The sequence below is a fragment of the Culex quinquefasciatus genome, chromosome 3 (assembly GCF_015732765.1).
Source record: "Culex quinquefasciatus strain JHB chromosome 3, VPISU_Cqui_1.0_pri_paternal, whole genome shotgun sequence".
Lineage (NCBI taxonomy): Eukaryota > Metazoa > Arthropoda > Insecta > Diptera > Culicidae > Culex > Culex quinquefasciatus.
The window spans coordinates 138867032-138879001 of NC_051863.1; the positions used below are offsets into that span (position 1 = coordinate 138867032).

The 11970-nt window shown below is 36.5% G+C and overlaps 1 protein-coding gene across 2 annotated transcripts in view; it reads right to left on the reverse strand.

The window, feature by feature from the left end:
• Window positions 1-11899, reverse strand: part of LOC6034590 (UDP-glucose 6-dehydrogenase) — a 35720-nt gene extending 23821 nt beyond the window's left edge. For both annotated transcript variants that reach the window (XM_038264222.1, XM_038264221.1), the window contains exon 1: window positions 11745-11899. The gene's annotated coding sequence lies outside the window, so the exon portion shown is untranslated. The remainder of the gene's footprint in view (window positions 1-11744) is intronic.
• Between the last annotated feature and the right edge of the window lie 71 nt (window positions 11900-11970).

Below are 11970 nucleotides of genomic sequence, written 5' to 3' on the forward strand. Positions count from 1 at the left end.
ATTACCCCGAGAACTTAAACAGTCAGCGTGCCTTTCGGTCAACGATGATAAGAAAGGACTTTTTTTACAGTCATTATACTTTGACGCTTAACCATAATTTCATATTTTATTCCAATAATTCACAAGACGTCGTGCCTCCCGATCAACAATGATATAGGAATGACTTCTTTGATTATACTGAACAATTAGCATTTTTTTTCTTTTTCGCACACAGTATTGCTCGCTACCACTGAACAAATTGAACACAACATTATTACAGGAAAATAATTAGCGCTAATCACTCAACAAAATGATACTCAAAATCCTGTTCCGCATCCGCGTGGCTCCACTTCCCCCAATCGACTCTTTTTGTCAAAAACTAAAATTTTCCAAATAAATGTGTTTCCTCGAAAGTACTGACGGTACGGTAAAAATATTTACGAGACTGAAAAATCAAGTCTGTCATATAGAAATCGCCAAAAACCACCAAAAAAACCTATTTTTTCAACATTTTTATTTTTAAAACCGCTGTATCTTCACAAGGTTTGGACTTAGGACAATGTTCAATATGGAGACTTTTATGTAAAATTGTCTGGGAAATCGATTCCCACTACCGGTTTTTGAAAATTTTGATGTTTAGACCACTTTTCAGAAAAACAGTTTTAGTAAATGATTTTTGTATTTTTTTAGGAGAGACATACCATCCTGCATTTTTCGTGAGTCTTTTTGTCACATTTTAGGCTATTTTCACAAAAATTTTGAACGAAAAAAAATCGTGACTTCACCTTAAAAGGCAACGTGACTTCACCTTAAAAGTGCGGGCCAAATCCAAGTTACAGTGCAAGGATCAATATCAAACGAAGCAAAATTTGTTATGCATTTTCACATTATTAGAGTTTTTTTTTCAAAATACTATAATTTTTACAAAATATAGTATTTTTTGAAAATACTCAAATTTCCATAATTTGCAAAATGGGTAACAAGCAAAATATTTTATTAAGGCATACAAAATTTGAATGTATGTATGAAGCATGCAAAAACTCGCTTCATTTGAAACCCATATTGCATATTTTAAAAATTTGAGTGATTAAAAAAATACGATATCTAATCTAATCTAATCTAATCTAACCCTATCGCAGCCAGTCTTTCGAGGGCATCCTGGAGAATGCCTTAGGTTGATTGACGCCTAGCATCTTCTTGTCATTATCAACATTTGCAGTGCGCCATTGCATTAAAATGCATTGAAACATCACAAACGTCGAAGCGGCCAGGCCAACTGCGTAAAGTTAACCGCAAAGATGATTCGTTGAATTGGATTGAGTTTGAGCACGAATGTTCAAACCACAATACAATTCTGAATCTACAGGGGAGGAAGAAACGTGGGGATCCCCCGCTCACGTTCCTGTTTGTTTGGGCAATTAAGAAGTTTTGGTGCTCCGGGACCCTCGAGGATGGGACATCGAATTTCCGCGAATGCCCTGGACACTATTTGCCGTGGTTATAGCGCCACAACTCGCTCTGAGTGATTAAAAAAATACGATATTTTGTGAAAATTTTATTTTTTTTCCAAGAAAAATTCTAATAAAATGAAAAAGCATACAAAATTTCGTTGGTACCCATATTGTAAAATATTAATGATTTAAGTAATTTTGAAAAAAATGCAGTAGGGGAAATATGCCCATTTTAAGCCTAATAAGCGGTCGTGTTTGAATGATGCAAGATAATCTGGATTGTTCCTTGAAATTCACTAAAACCAAGTACACCAACGAGTAGTGCAACTTTTTATGAACATTTCTGTTTATTTTCACTTTTATTAAAAGTTATGCTATTCCTTTTACAAGCATTTAAAAAAAATATTTCAAAAATGCATTCTAATCAGTCGAGTGCATTGGACCGTGCCCATTTTTCTATTTTCAGCTTAGTTCTTTTTTTCTTCCAGCGCTCTATTGGGTCTGCTTAGTGCTGCCAAAATTGATGAAATTTTAAGCGAACACTCACGAAAAGTAGCATTTATAGCGAAAGTTTCCTGGCAGCACATGCTCACTCCAACAGGCGCTGCACCAGCAAGTTGGTGGTGTTGGTGGCCACCCTTTGTTCTTTATTTGCCTTCGATTGGACTGGGTAGGGGCAGGGGGGGCAGAATGGCCCATGGGGGCAGAATGGGCCACCCTTGGTTTTGAGCTTTAGAATAGATTTAGACCAACTGTAAGGCAAGGACGTCAAATAGCAGCACCATACCGAAAACGACGTTTGAATTCATTGTATTTTTCGAATTATGAGCAAAAATGTAAATTTATTGAAAAACCACGCAAATGTTGTTTATTTTGAGGTTTTTAAATAAGCTTTCTGAAAAGTTGGATTGTTTGAAAAAGTTTGTTCAATGCTTATAACGTTACTAGATGTTACTACCAAGGTATACAAACAACAACGGAACCTTGAAATCATTTAGAGGCTTGGTGGTGGAAGTGTTTTTTTTTTTTTTTTTTTTTTTATTATAGAGACTTTACACCATTGTGCATTCATCTCTTCAAGGTGGATAGTGAAAGAGGAAAGATTACAGAGTTTAAAATCACTTTCAATAATTATTGATCATTGCATGGTGCTTTTTTTTCTAACCATTTCTGTCTATGTTTCCAATATTTAGCGGAGTATTTAGAGAGTGAATTATCAAGTTCTTCAAGTTTATCTTCGTCCTCTTCTTCCAGGGATTTAGAAGTTATTTCACAACACTTTTTCTTATAATATTTCGCTTTAATGACATCTTCATCTTCTTCATCTGTTGTTTCTTCTTCAGCCATCTCTCGTCGATTTGTTGTCAATTTGTCATCCGCATCCAAATATGCTTGCAAGCGCTTCCGGGATTTGCGAGTGTGCTTAGAAAGCACGGTCTCGAATCCATCGTTGTCTTCTTCGTCAATTTCACTTGTTTCCATTGCATTTGGTTCTGGTTTACTGTTGTTGCTTTTACTGCCGCTGCTGCTTGGCTCAGGTTCAATCGGTTGTATACTGCTTTTTTGGTTAACCTTTTTACTCGAATCCGCACATTTTTTGTTCTTTGCTTTGAGTTTGCAAAGCGATTTTTTGCCTATAATCGTCACTGCTGCAGCAGCATTGTTTATAGTGATTGATTTCGGCGTTGGCTGTTTCAGCAACATCCGCAGGGTCCGAACTCCATTTGGGATTCCTGGGAAGAAGTTAATCCAGCGGTCGTTGGTGATGGTCAGAATTTCGCCGTATTTACTCATCACTTTGACTACGTCATCATTGCTTATGCCTAAGGGTAGGTCAAGCACACGAACTTCCGTAGCGTTGTTGTCCAGGTAAATCGGGATTTTGCAACCCTGATATACCAGAGGTTTGTCGATGATGGACGAGGCCACTGCTGAGTCGGCGAACTGCAGCACGGCTATTCTTCTTCTATTGCATAATTGCAATGCTCGCAAGTTTTCTTGGTTTACTTGAAGGTCTGCGAGAATTTTTTTGAAATTAAATATGTCTTTATTGAACTTTCTTATAATAATTACATTTAATTTACATTCTAAGTGGTATGGCTAAATGCTCTTCATCTTTATTGTATTTTTCGTTTTATTATTAACTGTTCACATTCATTTATTTGCTTCAAATTGTTTTACATTTTTGCATTAAATCGAATACATTTGGGTAAAAAAGAAAAAAATCACTTTAACAACTAATCCTAACTTAAAACTAAAAAATGTAAATTCATTGAAATATTCAAAATCATTAGAACGAGTAAACTACGAACTGTATTTTAAGATAAATCCTCCAAGCGTTCTTACTTGTTCCGCACGAGTTTTGCAACCACGCAGTGTTGTTGTCATCTCGATGAAAATGTTCAGAAGTTCTTGTGGTGAAAACAGGTCACTACTGCCTTCATCCGTTGATGCTGGTTGGTTTTCCCTCGGTTGATGACTGAAACCAGGAGGTGTTGTATTCTCTGCAACTTTTTGCCGCTGATTCAACGGCAATGGCTGCAGATTTGGAACCACTCGAACAGATCCCGCTCCAGGTGACGCCAAAGCAGGAAAATCCACGTCCGTGAAAGTTGGTGGTGTTTTGCGACGATTTGGTTGGTGCCTCGTCGTCGCTTGCTGCCGAATTTTTACAAACTCAGCTCGTTTTGGGCAGCTTCGATTCTTGGTAGAATGGTCGCCGCCGCAATTGAAGCATTTCGCTTCGATGTTCTCGTTGATTGTTTCGCAAGCTTGAGTTTTGTGCTCACCTCCGCAGGTTGCACAACGACTCTTGATGAAACAGTTCCTTCCACCATGTCCAAACTGCAAACAGTTCGAACACTGTGTCACGTCACGGTGCACTGGACGATAACGTTCCCAAGTCACGATGATGTTGAAAATTGCCCGAATTGCTTTCAGCTCAGACGGCGTTGTCGATCCTTTCTCGAGATGAACCAGGTACAGTTGATCACGATACTTGAAGTCCTTGTTGTGTCTCGTCATCTTGAAGACTTCGATCACGTTCAACTTCAGAGTTTTGAGCTCTTCTTTCAGCACACTCACATCCATGTCGTACAGGCCTCGGAGGACTTGTTTCATGGGGCGTTTACCTGGATCGTCATGGCTGTAGTATTCAATCTTTGTGTTGTTCAGGAAATCCCGAACGTAGTTGTAATCCTTTCTGGTAGGTAGCAGAATTTTGAGTCCATCAGCACACAAGCGAATGGAAGCTCGTAAAGCACCAGATTTGATAAATCCGGTCAGCCACTTTCGCACCGAATCCGATGACGATGTTTTCACAAAAATGGGTGGCAACTTTTCCCATCGTTCAAATTCTTCCTTCTCGCTCACGTCCACAGGAAGGGTAGCGAACTGGTTTCCAGACGAATTTTGAGCGTCCTTGCTCAAACTGCCTGGCTTTGCAGGTAGCGCTTCGGCATTCTTTAGCTTCTTCAAATCTGCCGATCCTGCTGGTGAGGACCGCCTCTTTTTCTTGCCGTGAGGCATTTTTGCACTTTTTAAGCACTTTTTTGGTTTGTGAGGGACGCACGTCTGACTCGCTTCTCTGCTGATCGCAGACTCTTGGGCTTGGTTGGTTTTGGAGTTGACAGAAATCCAGAACCACACTGTTTTTGTCTACGGTGCACATTTTTTTAAAAAAAAAGCTGCGACGCGCACACAAACTGCGGGCTGGCGTTGAGAATGCGACTTGTAAGGTCGGCGGTTACTTTGCAACTGGTGGTGGAAGTGTGAAATTAAAATCCACTTGGGGGCAGAATGGACCACCCTTTTTCTACCTTATAAAAACAACCAAAAGTTACGAAATTTGAGCTAAATGGATTATTTCACTCCTGGTAGCTTCACAAATCACGTTTATTGCAACATTAGTTGATATTTAAGTAGTTTTGATGCTTATTTGTAAAAATAATGTCTTATTACAACATATTAACACTATTTTCAAAAATGTTTGTTTTGGTAAGTGACTATTTTTATAAAAGTAGTCTAACTTCAAGAAAATTAAGTAAGAAAGGTCCCTTAAGTAATTTCTTATCTCCCTTCAACGTTGTATTAGACGAAATGGCTTGTTTTCTAAGGTGGCCCATTCTGCCCCGCAGGATGGTCCATTCTGCTCCGCACCCTGGAAAAGTAGTTGAAAAAACTTTTTTTTTAAAGTGCTTAAAAAATAGTTTTAATCTTAAAATTTTCATCAACCAAGTATACAACATTGAAGGGAACATCCCAAAGCATAAGCCTACTACACTGAATTCATAAATTTGTATGTTTTTCTATTGTTTTTTGGCGCATTTTACTTAGGCGGGCCATTCTGCCCCCCCTGCCCCTATTCAAAATTCAAACGTCAGAAGACTTAGCGCGTTTGTTTTTTTGATGGTGCTTGCTAATTATTTATCTTTTTCGGGATTATTTTTCAAGTGAGTGACTAACTATAAATGTGCAAAAGAACATGTTGCCGTTAGTTGGAAGCAATTTTATATCTTAAGCGCTTTGAAATCGTTAGCGCAATGAAAAGATATTGATGGCGACTTTCGTTAAGCAGTTAGTTAACCTCTGATCTTGCGTGTGGATGTGTGTGCCACCAAAATGATGAGAAATGGTCTTACAAAATAGAAATTATGATCAAAAGTGCATTAAATTTGATCTTTTTGGCCAGTAAATGGCATAAATTTGCGTGCTTACTCGAGCCGGTGCTGTTGCTGGTAAGTTTATAGCCTGAATAGTATTTTTAGAGTTTTAATCGAGCATCAAACTCTCCCTATGACGAAGATAGGTGTTTGATTAGAAAGGGTATATTTCCCCTATTTTGTGAAAACAAAAACATTCATAAGATGAAAAAGCATAACAAATTTTGCTTCGTTTGATACCCATATTGCAAATTTTGAAAATTTGAGTACTTTCGAAAAATACGGTATTTTGTGAACAATTTTGAGAATTTATACTTTAAAACTTACTAGGTACATTTTCAAAAAATATATTCTTGGTGAAAGCATTGCAAATTTAACAGGAAATGTTAGGACCAAGGGGGTTTCGACATAAACTTTGGCAAATATTTGCAACGGCCTCAATTGCCTACTACATTTTTAGCTAAAACAACCCGAAAACGGTGAAAGAAACCACTTTGAAATATTCGACGTTCTTTGCGTTCTCAATACTCGATCAAAGGTGGGAGGGTCCATGAACACGAGCGGATGGTGGTCATTAGTGATTGACGCGGCAAATGGGGTTTAGAAAGGTTGCTCTGTAGACTCTTTCGGGTAGAACGAAAACAAACTTTAAAAAAAAAAATGTTTGCGTGCCATCTCTATTTTCTTTAAATTGCGCAAACTCTCTTGAGCGGCTTGAACATAACAAAACTGACCTTCCGGCGATTCAAGTTTCTTTAAATTCATATTTCGAGGCTTCCGATCAGAAGACAGCGGTAAGTGGTTGCCAATCGTTTCGGTTTTCGTCGGACAAACTCTAAGGCTACCGGACAGACCTAGGCCACATCTGATGTGTTGGATGACCGCAGAGACCTCCGGCGCTTAGGTAAACATGCCAGTCACCCTGCGAGGCATGGTACTTTTTTTTAGGTTCACAGACAAATAGGCTTGAAATTGTCTTGCACTGTATGAAATTTATAAAATCAGCTGAAATACTTGGCATTATGAAATTGCAATTTTATATATTTTTTTTGGAAAACACAAAAAGTGGCTTAAAAAAAAGAATTAATCTTTACTCAAGTGAACTGGAAATTAAATTTCCTAAGTTAAAAAAGACGTAAATTTATTCATTTAATAATGGAATCAAAATGAGAACAAAAAGTTTGTGCCAAAACCGTTGTGTACGACAGAGACACTTTTCGATTGTATTTTTTGTTCCCCATGATTGAGTTAGATTCGGGAGGTCGGGAATGATCTAAAGCCTAAGCCGACCCAAAATGGAACGGTTAAAAGTTTACCAAAAGGTGCCGTATTAGCTCCAAGCGCTTCACAACCACAAAATGTCAAGTGATTGACGAATCGATACGAAAAATGGAAAGCAATGTCACCGAAAACTCACATTTGAAATTATTTTTAAAGAGCATCAAATTTGGACAGCACTTCATTTCCGGTGGAGCTCAAAAAATAATAAAAAAGATAGAAACAAAAACTGCAGAGCCACAATCATAAATAAATGCAAGAGAGGCTTTTGCAATCTTTTCTCAAACGGATAAAGATACTCATAATAGATTTCGTCAGTGTGGACAAACTGTAGGCCAATAAATATTCACTATATTTGAAATTTTTGGTTGGAAAGGGGTTATGGTTCAGGTTTGTTTTGAATTTCCGGTTCAGCTGTTTCAATTGGAAACTCATTCAATATATTTGTTTACATCAGTTTAAAACAACATTGTAACGGTCACAAAAAATATTCCAAATCACGACTGACAGAAAAACATTTAAAATGGAGTCGTAAAAGAGTTCAACTTGCGCGAATGACCGTCGCATAAATTTTGCATGGAAATATCACGTATCATCAATGAATCATGCAAAACTGAACCGATGAGGACGGTTCTTCCGCTCGTCACGAGAATTTATAACTGGGCCGCAAAAAAAGTGTGAAAAATAAAACGGGTTTGGGTTGAGTAATTGATTTCCGCGTGGCGATCGGTTGAAGGATGAGTTTTTTTGTGGACGGTTAGAAGTAAACACTACATTGATAGGGCTGAAATTATGTTTTGAATGGCTGATTTAATTAGACGCAATGGTTGAGCATGTTTTTCTAGGTAAAATAATGCTTTGTACGAGGACAAACAAGTTTAGTAGTAAATCTATCGTGGCTCATCTGTTTAGAAATCTATAAAAAATTATTGCAAGTGATAACAAAAATCAAAGAGCAATACGTTCAAACGTCAGTTAATCAATATTAAAAAAAAAGAAATAACATTTTTAATATTTTTAAATTAATAAAAACACAAGACTTCAGAGCTCTTTTGCATTTTCTTGTGTCTGTGTGTGTGTTTTTTTAACTGATTTAGCCAGCTACGAAATTCTAAAAAAATGCATCATTAGCCAAAATTTTTTTTAGTGATGAGAATAATAACGTGGTAACTGCACTAAAATATTAGAATGAAACATTATTTTACGGTATTTTTGATGTGGGAAAAAATCGTCTGAGCATAATTGTACCGCCTAGCGTTCTCAGAGGTGTTAAAAGTTAATTTCAAGTTTTCAAATTTTAAAATTCATGATCCCATGTCAGAATTTCAACATTTCTGTGCAAAATCTAAGTTTTCATATTTTTTTTTGCAAAAAAAAAAAAAAAATTTGCGGTATTGTGCGGGAGAGTGGGGAAACTTGATTCCTTTTTTTGTATCGCAAATAGCTCTCTCAGTTTGTCACAAAACTATGAACTTTTTACATGTTTGGAGCAACACGAGAAAAGGGCGGAAAAGCATTTTGACAGTCTGAAATATTTTGCTAATTCTCACGCTTCAGGTAACTTTTTCTCAAGATTCGAGTTGGGAAATAATAGGTGACCTCCCCAGCTACCATTTAATACTATGGGTTTTGTAAAATAGTTGCACATTGCCTGGGAAATTGCAAAATAGTTGCAGCTGTCAAAATGTTTTTGCGCCCTTTTCAAATGTTGCTCCAGATGTGTTAGAAGCATAAACATTAGGGTGGTCCAAATCCAGGCTTCCTCGGGGCTGTCCTCTGATAACAAAGATTGACCCATAACTAGGTTAAATTCCAAATTTGAGCTCATTCTGATCACGGGAACCCTTCCCTCTAATCGCTCGAATTTTGTATGGGAAAAATCGTCAAAATGTATGAAGAAAAGCACAGTTGTTTACCTGTGTAAGGCGCAATAACATTCAAATTCTTACCAACTCTCGGAAAAAAGGAAGGGGTATCCGCGGTCAGAATGAGTTCAAATGTGGAATTTAGACAAGTTATGGGTCAATCTTTGATTTCAGCGAGTAACCCCGAGTAAGCCCGGATTTGGACCACCCTAATAAACATTCAAATAATATTATATTTGGCTGATAAGGATATTTCGAGCCAAACATTTCATTAGGGCACAAAACCAAAAACCGCGATTCGAGAAAATCGCTAGCCAAAAGTGGACAACTTGTTTCAATTCCTATTTAAAAAGAAAGCTTGACTGGTGGTATTTTTAATGATGGTACGATAAAACACATCATTATCCTCAACTCTGCTTTAATGCTTCTTAATTTATGTTGAATTTCGCAATAAAACTCATGTTTTTAAAAAATCTCGCTATTGGGCCCTTTTAACTTTCCAACTGTTGTTCATAATGGACCCTTTCTTAATGCAATTTCGAACAGAACTGAAAGGGCACTAAAGCACTGTCACCTGATTGTTGTTTTTATTGATGTTTATGGGGCTTTTTGTTTAGTTAGAAATAATGAGGAATTCAGCGGAAATTTTGATAATTGGTGAAGTTTTGTGATCGAATAGTGTAGATAAGGTATGTGAAACATAAAAATTCTTTGAAAGTGTACTGAACAGCAGCTGCGGGGCTGTATTAAATATAGTATTTCGACGAATTTTTTTTCTGCAGAAATCCTTGGTGAAACGTAAACCAAACTTTGTTTTGAAGTGAATTAGTGTTAAGGAATGTATGCGTGAATTAGTGTTAAGAATGTATGCAAAGTTCACTTTATAACATAGAAAGTTCCTTAACCACGAAAAACGAACGAAAAAGAAAAGGGCACAATTGAACATTTTTTCTGGTTTGGAGTGAACAATGTTATGTGCCCTTTTGTGTTTTTGTTTTTTTCAATAGGAAATTGTTTGCTATCAATCTGATTCTTGGAGGGCATGTAGGGAGTGTACTAATGAATGGAATAGTGGAATAATCCCAGATGTTTACGTTTTGGTTTTGTGCCCTAATGAAATTTAATGTTTGACTCGATTTGTTCAAATGAGTTCATTGAATCATACCGAGCGCTTTTTCAAAATATAACTTGATCCCCCTTCAACATTTTGAAGAAATCTTGAGAAACATATTTCGTATTCATCCAAACTATTGATTTCTACTTTTTAGTAAGTTACAGCAATTTCACATAAAACTGTAAGATTGTGTTCAAAATATAACAAGTTTAGTATTAAAATATTCAAAAGCATTAAATATTTTTATTCAGACCAAATTGGAGCATGTTTACAAAAGCTGGTAATTTTAATTTAAAAAACATTTAAAAAATGGTTCTTACGTTAGTAAGTTAACTTCAACTATGCTAATGGAATCCGTGTACGAAAAACTATACCAATCACTTTAACTTAAGGTTGATTTCAAAGACTGTAAAATTGCAGGGATCAAGTCTCCCTGAAGGCTCTATTTCAACAATTGATTGTAAAAAAATAGTATGGCTATTAATTTAAAGTCAAATGCGTAAGGGTTTTGTAGTTCTCGTTTACTTTTTCAAAAGGTCGTATGTACATAGGAAACCCATGGTGCATTGGTTGTTTTAAATAAGTAATCTAAAATTGATAAGCTTATCAAAAATTTCATGCAAAAAAAAAAGAAATTTTGAATAAATAAATTTTAACTATCTTCTATAATATATCTTCTATAATAATATATATATTATGTACATAAAAAATCAAACAAAAAAGATCTCTTGGAGGTTTTTTTTGCAACACTTTTACAAAAATGTGTGTAACTCAAATAATTTTTTTTGAGTTGCGTGTTTTGGCGCTTCATAAAAGTGTTCTTACAAAGTGTGGACAAAGTAGACGTACGCGACTGTTAGATAGTACTTTACATCAAGTCAAGGTAGAAACCATCCGTAAATTTACATTTGCGGGCTAAAGTTCAAGGACATGAACGAGAACCACCAACTATGTTAGCCCAAGGGCTTCATGGTTAATCTCAATGAATCTTCCAATAACTGGTTTTCCAAGTCCGCAAAAAGTGCTATGGGCTTAGCTATGGGAGTTATTTTTTGCTACTCAGTTGATGCTTTTACAAGATATATTTAAAATCTTCTGCTGTGATATTTTTCAATGAATATTGAATTAATTAACAAAATCATTTTTGAAATCCTCAATAACTTATTGAAGCTTGGCTTCTTTCAATATTATGAGTTAAGAGCTCCACGCAATATCGAAATATTTTGTAAACTATTTATCTAGCGAAGTTTAATAGATTTAACCCCGGGCAAAGCCATTTTCAGCACCCCAAGTTCATCCAAATAAAGATTTGTTTACATACGTGAATGCAAACATCGTTTGGGAGAAACACAATTTTCTATGATTCACAAGGCAAATCAACAAACAATCAACTTACCAGCAGTTTCCACGCATGCAAGTTTACGCAGGAATCACATTTAGCACTGCACAGATCCCGCAAATCACGCACTTTTCGCTGAAATTTCCGTAAACACACCCGCACTTTTAGAGGAAAACCTTGACACTTGCAGCAGCACGGTCGTGGAAAATGTGTGTTGTTGTGACAGGTGGTGTGTTGACGAAGCAAACACAAAAAAAAGCAATCAGCTGACTTTGACAGCTGC